Genomic DNA, 19,935 nt, shown 5'->3' with positions numbered 1-19,935 from the left:
ACAGAATATTGGGGAAGTGGGAGGAAGAGCATCACTCCTGTCACCTGGCACTGTGAGCGACTTCCACATGCCACAGCTTCTGATTAGTGTTGTTTCACACCTCACTCAGGTGTTACTTTCTGCAGCTGGTGATAAAATACCATTCATTTGGAAATACAGTAACTCAAGCAAAAGAAGTAAGGTGTATGAAAGTATAATTGACTCATTGATTACCTAAAATGTTTCTTTTGTTAGATTGAACAGGAATGCCCATTACTCAACCGCATTAGATATGAGTGATGTTTTCCATTTTTGCCTATTTCATGGGTGGTAATGATAACTCATTGTTTAAGTGTGCATTTCTTGTACTACCTCTGAGGATGACCAGTTCATAAGCTAATTGTCTATTTATAGTTCTCTTTCTATGAATTTTTGTTCCTATCCTTTGCCCATTGTTTCTATTAGCTTGTATATATATTTTTTTATTCAAAAAAATTATTTACATATTAGTAGTATTACACTTTGTCACATCTTGCAAATTGCTCTCCAAGTATATTCATTTATCTTTTGGCTTTATGGTATTTTAAATGTTTCTGTAGTTGACTTCATCAATTTTCCCTTTATGGCTTCTAAGTTTTCAGACTTTCTTAAAAGGGCCAATCCCATCCTGAGGTTAAACACATTATCTTTTATTTCCTCCTATTTTAAGGTTCTTTTTGTGTATTTATGTTTTAATCTCTGTGAAATTTATTGTTTACAGTGTGAAGCAAGAGGTCTATAATTAGTATAAAGATTGCATCAGTAATCAAAATCCTTCTAACAAAGAAAAGCCCAGTATCAGACACCTTCATTGGCGAATTCTGCGAAATATTTAAAGAAAAATTAATTCCAATACTTTTTAAACTCTTCTAAAAAATAGAACAGGAGAGGATTCTTCTAAACTCATTTTATGAAGCCAGAATTACCCTAATACCAAAGACACAGCAAGAAAACTATAGGCCAATACCCCTGAGGAATACATATATAAAAATCCTCGACAAAATACCGGTAAACTGAATTCAACAACACTTACTTACTTACTGTGTTCATTCATTCATTCATTCATTATTTATTTATTTATTTAATGTCTACAACACCTGGTATTCCTAGGTGGTCTCCTATCTAAATACTAACCAGGCCCAACCCTGCATAGTTTCCAAGATCTAACATGATTGAGCATGGTCAGGGTGGTCAACAACATATTAAAAGCGTCACACACCATGATCAAGTGGTATTTATCCCTGAGATGCAAGGATGATTCAACATGAAAATCAATGAGTGAGATACACATTAATAGTACAAAAGACAAAAACCACATCTTTATCTCAGGTGCAGGAAAAGCATTTGACAAAATTTGGCATACTTTCATGATAACTCTCAACAAACTGGGAATGGAAATTAAGTACTTCGACATAATAAAGGTCATATGTGAAAAGCTCCTTTCAATTATAGCAGCATTGTCTATGGCCATGCCACCCTGAACAAGACAGATCCCGTCTGATCTCAGAAGCTAAGCAGGGTTGGGCTTGGTTAGTACTTGGATGGGAGACCACCCAGGAAGACCAGGTGCTATAGGCATAAAAAAATAAGGGATTATAAACCTGCAAGAGGTTCTTGCAATCTGTGAGGTCTACCAAGGGTTGCCTCACCTAAAATAAATAAATAAAACAATTATGGCAGCATTAATGTGCCATGTAAATTTTGAAACATTTGAAACATTGGTAGTATGAATCATCCCAATTTGTTCTTTTTTATTTCAAAATTGGGGGGGGAAAGGGGTCTTTTGAAATTTCATATGGATTCTGGAATCAGCTTATCAATATTTGCAAAGCCCATTGGGACATGGATAGGGATTGTGCTGGATTTGCAGATCGATTTGTAGATTGTTGCCATCTTCACAATACTAAATGTTCTGATCCATGAACATGAGATGCCTTTTCATTTATTTAGAGATTTAATTTCTTTAAGCAGTGTTTTATATTCCTGAGTGTTTATTCTTTTTCTATAGTTTATTTTTCCATTTAAGATTTTAATTTAAATAGTCATAAATATTTTTATGTTTTTTGGTTTTTCTGCCTTATTAAAAGTTCTCCTTTCACTCCAAGGTTCTACAAATAGTCTCTTGAATTTTCTTCTAATGGTTGTCCACACCCCCAGCCTTTGCATCATTGGTACATTTGGAATTCATTTTTTTACAGAGCATAAAGTAAGGAATCTAGCTTTGTTTTCTTTCAGACAAAGAACCAATTATGCTATCCACATAAATCATACTTTCTCTACTGAATGCCAAATTGTATATCAACTTTGTCACTAAGTTTAGAATATTTACTTAGATTTTTTTCTCATGGTGCTGTACCATTTATTCATTGATTTGGGGGAATATATTTAGGGGAACTAGATTAAATCATTCAGAAGTCTGTACATAATAAACCAAGTCTGAGAAATCAGAAAATGGCCAAGAAATTCATGAAAAAAAATAATTGTGAGTAGAGATATACTACATGTTAAACATTTCTGTAAAGTTGTTCTAATCAAAAGGGTATATGGTATTGTCCCAGGAATGGATAAATAAATCGATACAAATTGAATTTGAAAACTTTCTTCAGTCATGTTTCACTCATATAACAGCTATTTTCAGTTCTTTATTTCATCTTATAGTCTGTATAACACAAAGTCAATCTCCTGGAAATCCCAATTTTGCCAGTTTTCTGGGCACACTTTTTTTTTCTATTCTCTAGCTCCCTCTAGTACTTCTCCCTTATGGTTTTTATGGGTCATTTCTTTTCCTGAAGTCTTCAGCCTCCTGTGTTTTTGCTTACCTTTCTTTCTTTGTTCTCACTGTTCAGCTTCACCAGCTTCTCCCCATTTCTCTGTCTCCCCCCTTCACCAGCCCCAGGAAATTAAAAATCCACTTTTCTTTATTTTCAAGAGCAATGCTGTATTACTTATCTCACTATCCCAGGCTAGCCATAACCTCTAGATTGGTACAACCATGAGGGTCTATTAAAGTACAGTCCCCTTCTTTCTGAAGTTTCAGTTACTATAGTCAACCTTGGTCCAAAAATATTAAATGAAAAATTTCAGAAATAAATAATTCATAAATTTTAAATTGCATGCCATCCTGAGTAATGTGATGAAATCTCCCCATTTCACTCCACCCTGCTGAAGATAGGAATCATTCCTTTGTCCACCATATCCAACTGTATACAATACTTGCCTGCTAGTCACTTAGTAGCTGTCTGGGTTACCAGATCAGTTATGAAAGAGAAGGAGAGAGAGAGAGAGAGACCGAGACCACATTCATATAATTTTTGTTACAGTATATTGTTATTATTGTTCTATTTTACTATTATTTATTATTATTACTCTCTTACTGTGCCTAATTTATAAATTAAACTTTATCATAGGCATGTATATATAGGAAAAAACATTGTATATAGAGGGATCAGTACTATCTGCAGTTTCAGGCATCCACTGGGGGTCTTGGAACGTAGTCCCCTTGGATAAGCGCTGGACGACTGTATTTGGCAAAACAAAGGTAGTGTACTTTATGAGAATTCCTGCCTCAAGCTCTTTAAAGGAATCATTTTTTCTCCCTGCTCCATATGCATGGTTCTCACAGTTACAATCACAGTTTATGTACATACAAATTTGTGTTCCGCTTTCGTTTGATGTTATTTCATCAAATGTACCTACTTATAAATTTGTGTTCCACTCTTTTTCATTTGATATTTTTTCATAAGTAGTTTTCTCATCATGACTCTTATCTTTAAAAACTATAATTCTATCATGTATAGATGATATAATTGATAATCATTTCTCTAATGTTGAACATTTAAGACATTTTCACTTTGTACTGGTTGAAATTTGTTTTAACATTTTTAAACAAAGATCTCTTTTTATCATATATTTTCTGAAATTAAATCTCTAGGAATATGTGGCATGAGGGAAGAGGAGTTTGAATTTTTATTACCTTTGAATTATCTTTATTATTATTATCATCATGATTATTAGTTTAACTGGGGAAAAATAATTACATATTTAAAAATAAAGCTCTCTTTCTTTAACATTATTTTTTAAAAATATAGTGCCCAAAATGTCCAGAATTGGGGAAGAAGAAGAGTTTATATTTCATTGGCCTTGACATGTATTGTTAAATTTTACGCAATATGATTCTAGTAACATATTTGATTTGAAGACTTATTGTAAAATTACGGTAATAAAGACATTGTGACATTGACTTAAAACTAGACAAATAAATGAATTAACAAGATAGAGAGTCCAGAAATAGACTTCCACATATATAGACAATTGATTTTTCACAAAGGTACAAAATCAATTCACTGGTAAAAGCATAATCTTTTTAACAAAAATGCTGAGACAACTTGGATATCTACATGAAAAAAAATGAACTTCAAACATTTTACACCATATAAAAAGATGAACTCAAAATATATCGTAGACCAAATTATAAAATCTATAGCTATTAGATTTGTAGAAGAAAACATAAAAAGAAGTATTTGTGACCTTGGAGTTAGACAAAGATTTATTAGACTTGGCACCAAAAGCACAAGCCATAAAAGAACAAGTTGACAAACTGAACTTTATCAAAATGTAAAACCTCTGCTCTTACTAAGAATTAGTTAAGAGAATGAAAATATAAGCCACAGATTAAGAGGAAACTCTTTTAAATGAAATATCTGATAAAGGACTTGTGCCTGAATAAAGAACTGTTAAGACTTAACAAAAGAAAAAATCAATTTTTAAAAAGAATGAAAGGCACTTCACCAAAGAAGAGGTATAGATGACAAATTAAACATGAAAAAACGAGCAAGATCATTAGTCATTAGGGAAATGCAAATTATAATCACAATAAGATACTACTATACTCCCATTAGAATGACCAAAATTAAAAAGAATGACCAGACCAAGTGTTGATAAGGATATAGAGCAACTAGAACTCCCTTATACTGTTAGTAGTCACTAGATTTACCCAATTGAATGAGAGCCCATGTCCTTACAAAGACTTGTACATGATCGTCAATATAGCTTTGTTTGAAACAGCCAAGATTTGGAAACAACTCAAATGTCTATAAATAGGTAAATAGACAAACTGCTGCACATCCATTCAATGGAATACTACTCAACAATAAAAAAGAATGAACAATTAATATATACTCCAACATGGATGAATCTCAAAATAATTATGCTGAGTGAAATAATCTAGATAGAAAGAGTACATACTGTATGATTTCATTTATATAAAATTGTAGGAAATGCAAACTAATGTATAATGCGAGAAAGCAGATCAGTGGTTGCCTGGGGATCACATGGAGGAATGCAAGGGAGGGATTACAAAGGAGCACAAAGAAGCTCTTAGGGGTGATGAACTTGTTCATTATCGTGAATATGATGAAGATTTCACAGGTGTATCTGTATGTCGAAACTTATCAAATTGTGTCCTTTAAGTAAAGTTATTTTTAAGTGCTATCTTTCTATTTTTATACTATCTCCTTCTAAAAGCAAGCATTAAATGTATTTAAACATTACTAACTATTTCTAGTATGTTTAAGAAACAGCATTAACAAGGATAACAAACTTTCCTCTTGACTTCACTATTTCTGGAAATTTACATTTGTGAACAGCTTAAACTTTTAGTACTTGGTCCTCGAAAGCCCATATTTGAGCACTGGCATTGCTGCTTGTTAGCTGTAATATTCAGCCAGTCATCTCTCTTTTTTGTGACTCAATTTCCTCATCTGTATAACAAGGATAATGGGGTCTACTTCCTAGGATTAGTTTGAGGATCAAAGACAGTATATACTTGATGCCAAAATAACATGTAAAGTTTTTAATAAGTTTCATCACCAGATGATCTAGTTCATATCTTGAGCCTTGAGAGATTCAATCAGAATGAAGATAATTTTTTTTTTCATTTTTTTAAGTTTGCAGGGAAGTCATGGCACAGATGCTAGAATGAGGTGAGATTTTAATGCCTGTAATACCCACCACATTCATAAACTGGTGGTTCTATGTTTCTAAATATGACATCAACATCCTCTTAACTTCGGTTGGAATATTCCCCCACCCCTAGCACCCTTGACAACCACTAGCCTCAAAGAAAAACCCTATTGATAACTTTGGTTTATTTTGTAGGCCAGAGATAAATTTTGATAAAGCAGAAATCATCCATTGTATAGTTAGCCTAATAGCTACTGTTTCCACATCCCTATAACACAGTCAACGTGTGTTTCCCCAGCAGTCTCAGTACCAACGAAGAACTTGTTAAAAATGGAAATTATCATATACCCTCCTAGACCTATGGAATCCAAAAGTCTGAGGATAGGGCCCATCAGTTTTTGATTAAATGGTCTTCCCAAGTGATTCTGATAAAGGTTAAAGTTGGAGAACCACTGCTATAATATATACTGTTAAATTGTATACATCAATTATCAACTTACTAGTTAGTGGTAAATTAAATCACGTTTTTTTCTCTTTTTTTGGTTATTAAAAAATTAATTTATTTCCCAATTACAGTTGATATACAATATTATATTAGTTTCAGGTATGTAACAGTGATTAGACAATTATATACCTTAAGAAGTGATTATCTGATAAGTCTAATACCCACATGACACCATACATAGTTATTACATTATTATCGCCTATATTTCCTATGTTGTACTTTACATCCCTGTGACTATTTTTATAAAAAGCTTTCAACTGACACCCTTTTCTGGAAATATTTCCAGAAATATTTTATAGTTTGCAAGAAGATCGAATTGCTTTTAAATTCTACCTATAGAGTGGGTTATGAGTTATTGGAAACACTTGGCATAGAATTTTGCTATCAAATTATGCAGGCATTTGGGATATTACTTTGACTTTAGTACAGCGGACTGCATTTTGGGCAATCAAAGTGGTAATTTACAAAGTAGTATCCTATTCATAGGAACTTGAACAATTTGAAAAACCTCCACAGTCCTTACACTTAGGAGGCTTGTGGTTTTATTTTTTCAAATTTGCACAATAAACTTGTACTCAGTGGCCACAGCGTTAAGACAAATAAGATAGTCTCCATGTGAATTAAAGCTAAGCCCAAATTTTCAAGTTCAGTGATGCCCTTTTCACCTGTTTTCTGTTACCTGGGTTATCATTTATTTATTAACCAAATGGAGTAAACCATACTGGATAACAAAATTCCATCTGGAATCATCTGTTTGGTTTGGATGGAAGGAGCCAGGTTTTCAACATCTGCCCCAGTGGTTTCTCTCTACTGAGACCTGGTCTGAACTCACAAACAAGGGTGGACTACCATAGCTTAAACTTTCAATTGTCCACCAGGATTCTTTAAAACTGGATATATAGTAAACACTGGGTGTATGAGTCTGCTTTCTCCTCCTCTTCACATTCAAGATGAGCTCAGAAGAATGGAAGTGAGACCATTACCGAGGCCTGTACTTTCCACTGGGGCACTCCCTTCTTAGACTCTGACACTTGAGTATGTGAAGTCCTAAATTTGTTTTCGTATTCTCTGCATTCTTTGCATTCTAAATTCTAGGTCACTGATTCTCAGACTTTGGGGTTTCACAGAACACTAAATTAAAGGAAACACATTTTTTAAAATTGGAAAACTTGTAAATTTCGTCATTTCAAGTTTATTAAGTAAGGATTAAATGGAAAATAACCTTTAATATCATGATCGTTACTTTTAAAAAGGACCTTTAACAACAATAAATAAAAAAGTATAAAAGACATAATATTAGAATAAAAGACTGTCCTTTTAAAGAAAGACCTTGGGTGGTCTAACACCAACAATGCCTTTTTAAGAAGCAGCTGGGCACAGCAGAAAGTGAGCAAGCAGGTTCTGGGTTCCATGCTGCCTAGGTTGGAATCCTGGTCCTACCGCCTGCCAGCTGCATGATCTTGGGCAAATCACTTGATCTCTCTGAATGTTATTTTATCAACTACAAAATGAACTTCATAATAGCGCTCAGTTCGCATTTTTGTTGTTGTCGTTGTTGTCATTCTGATGTTTATTGTTATTCTCGGTGTGACATTTAGTCTTGTTTAAAAAAAAAAAAAAAAAAGGAAACAACAGGCCAAAATGCAGTCACTTTTGCTAAACCACATCACCGAACCAAAACTTTAAAATTAACCTAGTAGCAGTTTCAGCCTCTCCCAGGAGTGGAATTTTAAACCAATCAGTTTAGAATTTCTTGAGCTATACTAGTGAGGTAATGTGTATAAAAAACTCCCACCATTCTCTTTCCCCCCAAAGTAGAGCACCTGGCCTAAAAATAAATCTTTTTTTTCTTTTGCTAATAACTCCCCTGCCACACCCTCTACAAAACCTTCTATTTTGCACAGTCCTCGCAGAGTGCTCTTCTAGTCGGTAGATGGATTGCTGTCTGATTCATGAATCACTTATATAGCCAATTAGATCTTCGAATTTACTCAGTCGAATTTTGTTCTTTAGCAGTCTGGTATAAACTGTAATAACTAGAAGCAGAAGTTCCTTCTTTTTCCTGGCATTATTGAGACTTAGTTGATAAAAAGCATTGTGTATGTTTAAGGTGTACTACCTAGTGATTTTTTTATATGTATATATTGCAAAATGATTACCACAATAAGGTTAGTTAACACATCCATCACCTCACATAGTTACAATTTTTTAAGTTCATAATGTTGCGTAAGGATTCTATTAATGATCCACAAAGATAGCCTTATGTGCTTTTAGCACATATCTGGTACATAGTTTTAAAATATGTTAGTTATAAATAATGGTAAAAATGTAAGTTCTGTCACCTCTTTTACTCCCTCTGCTAATTTTAACAGTTATTTTTGCATTCGATTTCACTGATTCAAATGTCTAAACACTGGGGTAAATCCATTTGCCTCTCTTTAGTGTTCTTCCTTGGAATTCTGTTAACCTGATCAAGTGTAGCTGTATTCTGCTGCTGATTCCTGGTCCTCCAAGGTCTGGGATGCTTACCCTCCAGAAAGTGGAACCATAGCCAACTCAGAAGGCCAGAGGTACAGTTTAAGTGGCATCAGACGTTGTCTGAGCTGATTCTCAATGTATTTCTCCCATCCTACCGGTAAGCAAGAGTTAGGCGATGCCTGCTAGCTAGCTCACAATCTCATGGCCAGTGCAGAAACACTAAGCTCCCCATCCTGATTCCAGCCAGTTCCTCTGGTCAGCCTGTGAGAAATGGCTCCTTGCTTTTTTTTTTATTTTTTTATTTTTTAATTAATTATCCAGGTCTAACATCAAAGGACTGCAAATATTGGTGAGAGGACCAACATTTGAGGAAGAAACTGGAGAATTTGTGTCCAATCACAGTTTGCGGCAGGCTTCTTATCACCAACCTACAAGTTTCATTGAACACTTCATCTTCAAAAGAGCAGTGAAACCCTTTTGGGTAAGGAAAAGGCACTTTACATGTGCAAGACAAATTCACTTCAAGTCCAGCTACTTCTTGAACAAGCAGCTTGTCTCTCACAGAAACCCACTGAAGGGAGTCAGACTGAAGTCTAGGACCTGTGGAGACTGTCATCTCACTTCACGTTGCTTTCCAGCATTAGCATTACAACTGACTCTGGGCACCCAGAGACAGGCGAGGTGGTCCCGGTGACCAATACCATGCCGAGCCTCGCAGAGATGTGGCCCCTCATGGTGGCGTTGAAGTCCTGTAGCCTCTTTTTATGAGCCTTCCTCTCTTTCCCTTTCCTTTTGGTGAAAGAGACTTTCCATTCTCCTATTCAGGGCCCATTTCAAGGTTGGAGAGGCTGTTAAGAGGGTGTGTGTGTGTGTGTGTGTGGACTCTCGCCTCAGCTAGGTCTTTGGCAGGGCTTGGCAGGTCCACAGAGTTAAGTTGGATCCTTGCAGAGGTTGGAGGAGATAAAGGCCCTCTTTAAGGGAATTCCCAGACCCTGGTGGTTTAGAGGAACAACTCTGGATCTTGGGACGGGGGCTGTAGTGTAATGTTAAAAGTAGTCCCCAATGGATCACTCTCAGTCTGGCCACAACCTCTGGCAGTTGACTTTGCTACTCTTTCCTTCAAGAAGTAGAGTCTCTTTCCCTGACCTGTGAATCTAGGTTGGGCTTACGATTTGCCTTGACCAATAGCGTGCATGGAAGGAACTTCTGAGCATAGGCCTGAAGAGGCCTCGTAGCTTCTGCTTCTGCTTGGAGATCCCAGCCAGCCTGTAAAGAGGTCTAGGCCATCCTGCTAGAGAGAGAGGCCATGTGGACAGAATCAAGGTGAATTTTTCTCTGCCCAGATTCCTGGCCTTCTTCTAAGCCCTTACTTGTTAGTGTAGTTTGATCTGCAGCAATAGATAACTGATATGGTAGCAGTGTGGCGGCCTGAGCACCCCAGCTTAGGGAACCATAGTAAGTTTAGCCGAGAGTGAATAGACATCACCAATGAAGTGGCCCATTCTTGACTAGATCACAGTTGTCTGGACTAGAAGCCATAATGCAGGTAGGGGAGTGTTTTTGGTGGCGCCTATAAGCCCTCTGGACTCTTGTGTGGGGGGCTATAGAGACCTCCTAAAATAATGGAGGGTGAGTTTCTATCAACCATGGGAAAGACTGAGGAGTGAACTGGTTTAATTTGATTAAAAAATAAATGTGAGATTTCCTATACCCAATGTCACAGAGCAAATCCAAACGCTCTTATATAAACCTGTTTATATATACAGTGTTTACATTAAACATTCTCTTTCATTCTTCCTTTTGCTGAAAAACTTTGGAAAGTATGTTTTTAAGCAGTACTAGCTCACAAACAAAAGAAACCTATTTAGTTTCCACTTCTGTTGCAGAAATGTCACAGTTCAGTTTCTTCATTTCTCTTTGCTTCATGAAGGTTTTGTTCTGGTTTTGTTTTTTTTTCTGTGGACAGTGAGACATATATTAAAATCAAAACATATTGACAGCAAACTAGGTCGGGGAGAAGGGGAGGCACTAGAGGGAATTGCTTTGTTGTTTTCTTTCCCCATCCCCTGTTCACTGTGCTTCTGAAGTCTGCACATTGAATCATGGAGAGAGGACTGGTCATTAAGTGGGAACTAGTGATAAATTCACCAGTCTTCTAGATTCACTCAGTATACTAACAGTGTATCTGGTATTTGTAATGACTACTCCTTTGAAAATTTTCAAAGTAAATAAAATTATATGCAGTACTTCTCTCAGAACCCTCCAATAACTTTCTACTCAGAGTAAAATCTAAAGTTTTTCCATGTCGTGGCAGACAGAATAATAGCCTTCCAAAGATGTCCATATCCTAATCTCCAGAACCTGTGAATATGTTATTTACATGGTGAAAGAGACTTTGCAGATGTGATTAAGTTAGGGATCTTGAAATAGGGAAATGATCCTAGATTGTCTGGTGGGCCCGATGTAATCACAACTGTCTTTCCAAGATATAGAAGGAGGTGGGAGAGTCAGAGAAAGAAATGTCACAATAGAAGCAGTAATGAGAGAGGGAAGGAGGGAGGGAAAGAAAAGGGTGTGAGAGAGAGAGAAACTGAGGGAGAGAAACTGAGAGATTTAAAGATGTCATGATGCTGGCTTTGAAGACAGAGGAAGTGGTCATGGGTCAGGAGATACGGACAACCTCTAGTAGCTGGAAAATGAAATAAATTCTCCCCTAAAGCCTCCAGGAGGAATGCAGCCCTGCTAACACCTTGATTTTAGCCTAGTAAAACCCATTTCAGACTTCTGACCTCCAGAATTATGAGACAGTAAGTTTTTGTCTTGAGCCACTAGGTTTGTGGGGTTTTTTGTTTGTTACAGCAGCAAGAGGAAACCAATACATATGGTCTAGAAGACCTTATGGAATCTGTTTCTCTGTCCTGTCTACCACACCTCTGAATTTATTTCCATCAATTTCTACTCCCTCTCTCACGCTTAACCATGCTCTCCTCCCCAATTTCTCAAACATTTCAAGCAAGCTACCTCTTTAGAGTCTTGCTTTTATTACTCCTTTGTTTCCAAAAGCTTTCCCTGAAAAAAATCCACATATTTATGCCCTCATTTCCTTCAAATTTTCTGCTCAAATGTCACCCTATCAAGGATGTATTTCCTGATCACTCCATATGAAATAGCATTCACATTCCCCTATCAATCTTTTCCACCTTATCTTTTGATTATTTGTTCATTGTATATCTTCCATCCCTAGCATGCAAGCCGCTTGAGGGTAGGTACCATATCTGCTTTGTTCACCACTGTACCAATAACTCCTAGAACAGTCTTACATTAAAAAAAAAAAAGTGTACAAGAATCATTTATTGAATGAATGAGTGAATAAACATTTGAGGAGCAGGCTTGTGTAGTAGAGAGAGCAGAGGCTCAGAGTTGGATTTACCGGTGTTGAACCTTAGCTTTTGCATGTGTGGCCTTTGGAAAGCCACTTATCTTGAGTATCTATCATGTAAAATGGGGGATTTTACAGCTCCTATCTCCTAGGATTGTTGGGGTAATTAAGTGAAACCATGCACACAGGTGCCTATCTCAAAGTTGGCATCCCTTTTCCTCTGGGTGAGCACTTAATCTACCTCATGTTAAGCCTAAATTCTTCAATAAAAGGGGAAGCCCCAGAACACCCCTAGTAAAACCAGTGCTAGAGACTAGAGCACGAATTCTATATTATTCTGGGATGATATGTCAGGGATAACTTCTGTTTCTCTATGATTCATTCTGGAAATTTTCTTCTGACCCATCCTCTACTCACTGGTTGACTCAGCTGTGTCTAATAAACTGTAAAACCTATCCATTGAGTTTAGAATTTGTATTATACTTTTTTATTGTGGTAAAATATACATAACAAATTTTACCATTTTAACTATTTTAAGTGTACAGTTCAGTGATATTAACTACATTCACACTGTTGTGCAACCATCACCATCATCCATTTCCAGAATATTTCATCTTCCTCAACTGAAACGTTGTACCCATTAAGCACTACTCCCCATTCTGCTCCCTTGCTCTCGAAACATGACCATGCCATACTTCCTGTCTCTACAAATTTTACTACTCTAGGTCCCTCATATAAGTAAAATCATGCAGTATTTGTCCTTTTGTATCTGGTTTATTTCATTTAGCATAATGTCTTTGTTTCATCCATATTGAGGCATGTGTCAGAATTTCCTTCCTTTTTAAAGCTGAATAAAATACCATTATAGGTATATATAACATTTTATTTATCTACTCATCTGTCAATGGACTCTTGAGTTGTTTATACTCTTTGGCTATTATGAATAATACTGTTATTAACACTGGTGCACAAGTATCTGCTTGGGCCTGTGCTTTTGATTCATTTGTGTATGTACCCAGAAGTAGAATTGATGGATCATATGGAAATTCTGTTAAATTTTCCGAGAAATCACCACAGTGGTCACACCATTTTATATTCCCACTAGCAATGTACAAAGTTTCCAATTTCTCCACATCTTTTCCGACACTTGTTATTTTTTGTTTTTTGTTTTTTTGTTTTTTGGTAATAGCCATCCTAAGGGGTGTAAGTAAAATGGTCTCATTGTGATAGTTGTTACACTTTTGTGATATAGATTTTCCATTGATTCTTTCTTTACAGTTTACAGTGTTCAGCCAAAATTGTGAGTATTGTCTTTTAGATCTTTAACCGTGTTAAGAATATTAATCATATGAAGTATATTTAACCATATTAATCATATTAATGAATAACTGAATCTGATGGTCTTGTCAAGATGGCAGAGTAGGTAAATGCTATGCTTGCCTCCTCTCATGACCACATCAGAATTACAACTAAACTACAAAACAACCATCACTGAGAATCACCTGAAGTCTAACTGAACAAAAGTCCTATAACTAAGGAAATGTAGAAGCCACATGAGACTGATAGGAGGGGCAGAAACTGGAACAGCCTGGCCCCACACCCCTGTGTGATGGTTGTGGAGGTCCTACCTGAGGAGCGAGGGTCCCTGCCCTACCCATGTGTGGCTGATGAGAATGGGAGGTATATCTCCACTGCAGAGGTCCCCCGGGGAAAATGGGGGGTCCCAGCCCTACCCTGGGCTCCCCAGCCCAGAGCTTCAGTGCCAAGAACATTTGGTTGTAAATATCAGTGAAGACTGTGGCTGAGAGAAATGGAGGGTGGCTTGAATTGCAGCCATTTCTCTTAAGGGCTCACATGTGGACTTACTTGCTGACAGACACACTCTCTCTAAGCTTAAGTGCTGGGGCATTGGCTTGAAAGTTACCAGAAACCTAGGGGAAGAACTGAATTGCCTGGCTTCAGGGCCACGGCTACAGGGGCAGCTTTCTCCCAGACAGAAGTGCTGGCAGAAGCCATTGTTCTTTTTTTCAGCCCTCCCCCATACCAGCATGTAAACACAGGTGGCTACTGTATCTGAGTCTCCATCAACCTGGCTAACACAGTTTGCCTCACCGAGGTGATTCCCTGAGGTCCTGTCTCACCCAAATTGGGGGTCTACAATTGTTTCTGGTGGCTTTTCCATACAAATGGCCTGTCTTGACTCATGCTATGGACTTCCCTAAAATCTCTGAAAGGTTCGCAAAACCCAAATAAACCACATCTGGCCTTGGTATGCCCCGTACCTCTTGCTGAGCAGCCCTAAGCCTGGCACTAGCAGCAGCTGGCCTCAGTTAGTGGTTTAGCCTCTCAAGATACTTCTAAGCTTAGCACACATGGAAGACATCTGCAGATTGGCGACTCTTGTCAGGTAGCCCTGGGCAGGGCACAGGCAGTGGCTGAAATTGACTTGTGGTGGAACCCCTCCCAGGAAGCCCCAGGCCAGCATGTCCAGTGGCCAGCTTCAGACCAAGCTGGAACACCACACAGGGCTGCAACACACTCAAACGGCAGACTGGGCAGACCCCAGAGCCCTGCTAAAGTGAATCCATAAGGTTAGTCCCTCACTGGCCAGTCTTCATAACCAATCAGTCTAAAGGTCAGTCCTCCCACTGATGTGCAGACAGCAACCAAGGCTCAACTACAACAGGAGGGTACATATAACCCATACAAGGGACACACCTGGAGCACTTGGCTGAGGTGACCAGGGGAACTATACCATAGGGCCCCACAGGGCACTTATTCCATAATGCCACTCTACTAAGGCCAGGAGACATGATAGCCCTATGTAATACATAGAAATAGATACAGGGAGGACGTCAAAATGGGGAGACAAAGAAACATGTTCCAAGTGAAAGAATAGAAACACTGCTCCAGAAAAAGAACTAAACAAAATGAAGACAAGCAATCTACTAGATGCAGCATTCAAAAACTGGTTTTAAGGATGCTCAATGAACTTAGGGGAAGTGTAGATGAATTCAGTGAGAACTTGAACAAAGAGATAGAAAACATAAAAATGGAAATAGGAAATAAAAAGAACCATTCAGAAATGAAGAATATAATAACTGAAACAAAGAATACTTTAGAGGGAATCAATAGTAGAGTTGATGGAACAGACGACTGAATCAGCAATTTAGAGGATAAGGTAACAGAAAACACACTATCAGAACAGCAACAAGGAAGAAGAATCCAACAGCCCAGCAGCAACATGACAAGTAATGACCCTGTGAATGTGTGAATGTGCCATCCAGCTTGGCCCTCCTGCCCCTCTCTGCTGTTGCTTCCTTCCTGCACTTGCAGCCATCCCATTCACTTGTCTTTCTGCACCATGTCAGTGGCCGGGCTCAAGAAACAACTACATAAAGCCACTCAGAAAATGAGTGAGAAAGTTAGAGGAGCTGAGAGAATCAAGCTAGGTGATGACTTCAAGGAAATAAAGAGGAAAGTGGATGTCACCAGCAAGGCTGTGATGGAAATAACAACTAAAACAATTGGATACCTTAAACCAAATCCTGCTTCCAGATCTAAACTGAGCACGATCAGCACCATGTCAAAAATCCATGGCCAGGAGAAAGAGCCAGGCAATTCTCAGGATGAAGCGCTGCTCACAGAGGCCATGCTCAGGTTTGGAAGAGAGTTTGGAGATGATTGCAGCTTTGGCCCAGTACTTGGCAAGGTGGGAGAGGCCATGCAGGAGCTCTCAGAAGTGAAAGACTCTTGGATATGGAAGTGAGGTAGAACTTTGTTGACCTCTTCAGGATCTTCATGACAAGGATCCGAGGGAAATTCAGGATCATCTAAAGAAGTCGGTGAGTCAATACTTGGACTTGAATTAGAAGAAGAAACAACAAGGCAAGATTCCAGTCGAAGAACTCTGTCAAGCTCTGGAGAAATTTGCTGAATCTAAAGAAATTACGGAGTCAAGCATGTTCAATCTCTTGGAGATGGATATTGATTGAGCACATGAGCCAGCTCTCTGCTCTTGTTCAAGCCCAGCTAGAGTACCATAAGCAGGCAGTCCAGATCCTGCAGCAGACTTGGACTGGAAGAAAGAATAAGCCTCACCTTAGTCTAGAAAGGAATATCAGCCTAAATAGCCTAAAGCCTGGAGTTTCCAGCTGGAGATAGTATTCAACCCAATGGTGGCCTCCCCAACACCGGTACTCCCAAACCTTCAGGTGCCCCAATGGATCAACCCTGTTGCCAAGCTCTGTATGATTTTGAACCTGAAAATGAGGGGGAATTGGGCTTTAAAGAGGGTGATGTCATTATACTTACTAACCAGATTGGTGAGAACTGGTATGAGAGGTGCTGCATGCCCAGTCATGCTTCTTCCTCATCACTATGTGGAAATTCTGGTTGCCCTGCTCCATTAATATCTTATGCTGGTTGGCTTACCTCCTCTTGACCCAGATAGTTAAGTTTAACCACTGTTTTGGTAATGCTGCTTACAACACATTCCAAGTGCAGGCTGCAGTGGTCCAAGTCATCAAGCCCCACTGAATATCTTTGGTTGACTTGTGCGATCCCACAAGAGTCATGGTGATGGATGATACCTTTTCAGCCTGGTGAGCATGGCATGTGCTTTTTAAATACCATCTGAGACCAGCCAGTAGTCAGAGAACTGCTGTTCATACAGTTCTCAGGAGGCTATGGCTTCTTAGAATAATGACCATGAGCCACATCACAGATAAGCCATCCTACTGAAGATATTATGTATCACCCAGGGGTCATCTCCAGGTCTCAGGTTCCATCTAAATAGGAGAAAGTTTTTGCTTTTGTATTACTCTCTTTAAAGCCCAATTCCCCTTCATTTTCATGTCCCCTCCCAAACATGTGAGTCATAGAATTGTGGTAGAAAGCTTTCCTCACCAATAAATTATCTCCTGTTCTGAATTAATCTCTTGATGCTATCAGTAGAAAAGTGTTGCGCGTAGATGCAAAGCCTTCTCAGAAGACATTCACCTTTATTTCTCCCACTTATGCCTGTTTCTGAGGTACAGCCAGTTTTCCTCCCCTTCTTTGGCTGTTAAAGCCAAAGAAGGACTTCTATTTTATTTCCAAGTAAGACAAGTAGCAATCAGCATATTATAGGAGGGGTTGAAAAGAGGAGATCCTCCATTATGAGGAATTGGGAAGAGGTCTAATTTCCAAGCTAAATTTCTTGTCGTGTGTAAATAATGTATGTATTTTTGGCATTTCTGAAGGTACTGGGAAAGGGGAACAAATATCTTCACTTCAGTTTTACTTACAAATTATGTGTTTCATGAATCCATTTGGCACAGAGACATAAGGAGAAAAACACTATAGACCATTCTTCTATTAGTTCATAGACCAAGAAACCGTAAATATCTTTTTTTTTATCCCACTTTCACCTTGTGTTCTTTTAATATCACTTGTGCATATTCCGCCCTTGATGAAGACCAAATAAAGATGATTTTTGTGCTTAGCAGTTTGTGTGGCTGCATATGTAAAACTCCCAATTCAGTCTGTTATCTCTTTTCCTTCTGTCTCATTTTCATTTTGTGTGTATGGTGCTGTGTGCAAACTTATGAGTTTGTTTGTTTGTTTCGGTCGTTAAAGTCCTGTTAGATTCTATCCAGAATTCTATTTATCTAGCTGTACGGATTCTTTCAGAGGTTTAGTGTGGTGCTGCTTCAGATGTGTCACCTGCAGAAGTGGATCATGTAGAGTGAAAAGCAAATCTTACTGCTTAATGTATAAATTCTTACCACGGGAAGCATCACCATTTCCTAGGAAAACATCAAGTATACCAACATTCACATCATAAGGGTACCAGAAGGAGAAGAGAGAGAGAAAAGAATTGAAGATCTATTTGAAGAAATAATGATGGAAAACTTTACTGACCTGCCGAAGGAAATAGACATACAAGCCAAGGAAGTACAGAGAGTCCCAAAAAAATGAACCCGAAGAGGCCCACACTAAGACAGATCATAATTTAAATACCAAAAGCTAAGGACAAAGAGAGAATCTTAAAAACAGCAAGAGAAAAGCAATTAGTTACCTACAAGGGAGCTCTTATAAGACTGTCAGCTGATTTCTTAACAGAAATGTTGCAGGCCAGAAGGGATCCACAGGAAATATTCAAGGTGGTGAAAAGCAAGGACCTACAACCAAGATTACCTATCATTTAGAATTGAAGGACAGATGAAAAACTTCCCAGACAAGATAAAGCTAAAGGAGTTCATCACCACTACCAGTATTACAGGAAATGTTGGAGGGACTTCTTTAAGAAGAAAAAAGGAAAAAAAATCGAAATATGAATAATAAAATGGAAATAGCTACATATCTATCATCAATTACTTTAAATGTAAATGGATTAAATGCTCCAATCAAAAGACATAGTGGTGGCTGAATGGATAAGAAAACAAGACCCTTACATATGCTGTCTACAAGAAACTCACTGCGGATCAAAAGACACACACTGAAAGTAAAGGGATGGAAAAATATATTTCATGAAAATGGAAACAAAAAAGCTGGGGTAGCAATACTTATGACAGACAAATAGACTTTAAAACAAAGGCTATAACAATAGACAAAGAAGGATCCAGTAATCCCACTTCTGGATATTTATCCGAAGAAACCCAAAACACTACTTTGGAGGGACATGTGAATCCATGTCTGTTGCAGCATTATTTACAATAGTCGAGATATGGAGGCAACCCGGGTGTCTATCAATGGACGAATGGATAAAGAAGTGGTATATATATATATATATATATATATATATATATATATATATATATACACACACACATACATGGAATATTAGCCATTAAAAGAATGAAATCTTGCCATCTGCAACAACATGGATATTGTACTGAATGAAGTAAGTCAGACAGAGAAAGAAAAATGTCATATGATTTCACCTATATGGGGAATCTAGAGAACAGGACAAACAAAATAGAAACAAGCTCATAGGTACAGAGAATATTTTGATGGTTGTAGGATTGAGGGCGATTGAGAGAAGATAAAGCGGGGAGGGGATTTGGTAGTTACAAAATAGTCATGGGAATGTAAAGTACAGCATAGGAAATATAGTTAATAGTATTGTAATAACTATATATGGCATCGGATGGGCACTAGATTTATTGGTTTGATCACTTTGTAGGTTATATAAATGTCTAATAATTATGTTGTACACCTGAAACTAATATAATATCTTATGCCAACTGTAATTTAAAAATGTGTATATATTAAAAGTTTTTGCCTACTAAAAAAATCTCTAGGAATGCTGATGAATTTGGGATAATCAAGAGGCTGACTTTTGAGTTATACAAATAAAGGTGGAAGATGAAATAAAGAACTAAAAATAACTACCTTATTAGACTAGGAGAATATAGCTGAAAGTTTTCCAGTTTAATTTGTATTGGTTTAGTTATCTATTCTTGGTAGAGTAACATACTCTTTTGATTAGAACATTGTTATAGAAATTTTTAGCATCTAGTATGTCTTGTCTCTACTCGAATTTTTTTTTCAGGAATTTCTTAGCCATTCTCACTCTCACTTTTCAGAATTTGATTCTTCCTTAAAGATT

At 37.6% G+C, this 19,935-nt stretch overlaps 2 pseudogenes; both read left to right on the top strand.

The window, feature by feature from the left end:
- The first annotated feature begins 1,477 nt into the window (after nt 1–1,477).
- On the top strand, nt 1,478–1,596 carry LOC118604291 (annotated as a pseudogene).
- A 14,109-nt stretch (nt 1,597–15,705) lies between these two features.
- LOC107520382 lies at nt 15,706–16,753 on the top strand (annotated as a pseudogene).
- The last annotated feature ends 3,182 nt before the right edge of the window (nt 16,754–19,935 follow it).

The sequence above is a fragment of the Rousettus aegyptiacus genome, unplaced genomic scaffold (genome assembly GCF_014176215.1).
Source record: "Rousettus aegyptiacus isolate mRouAeg1 unplaced genomic scaffold, mRouAeg1.p scaffold_m13_p_6, whole genome shotgun sequence".
In the NCBI taxonomy this organism is placed as follows: domain Eukaryota; kingdom Metazoa; phylum Chordata; class Mammalia; order Chiroptera; family Pteropodidae; genus Rousettus; species Rousettus aegyptiacus.
This window is presented reverse-complemented; position numbering and strand designations above follow the sequence as displayed.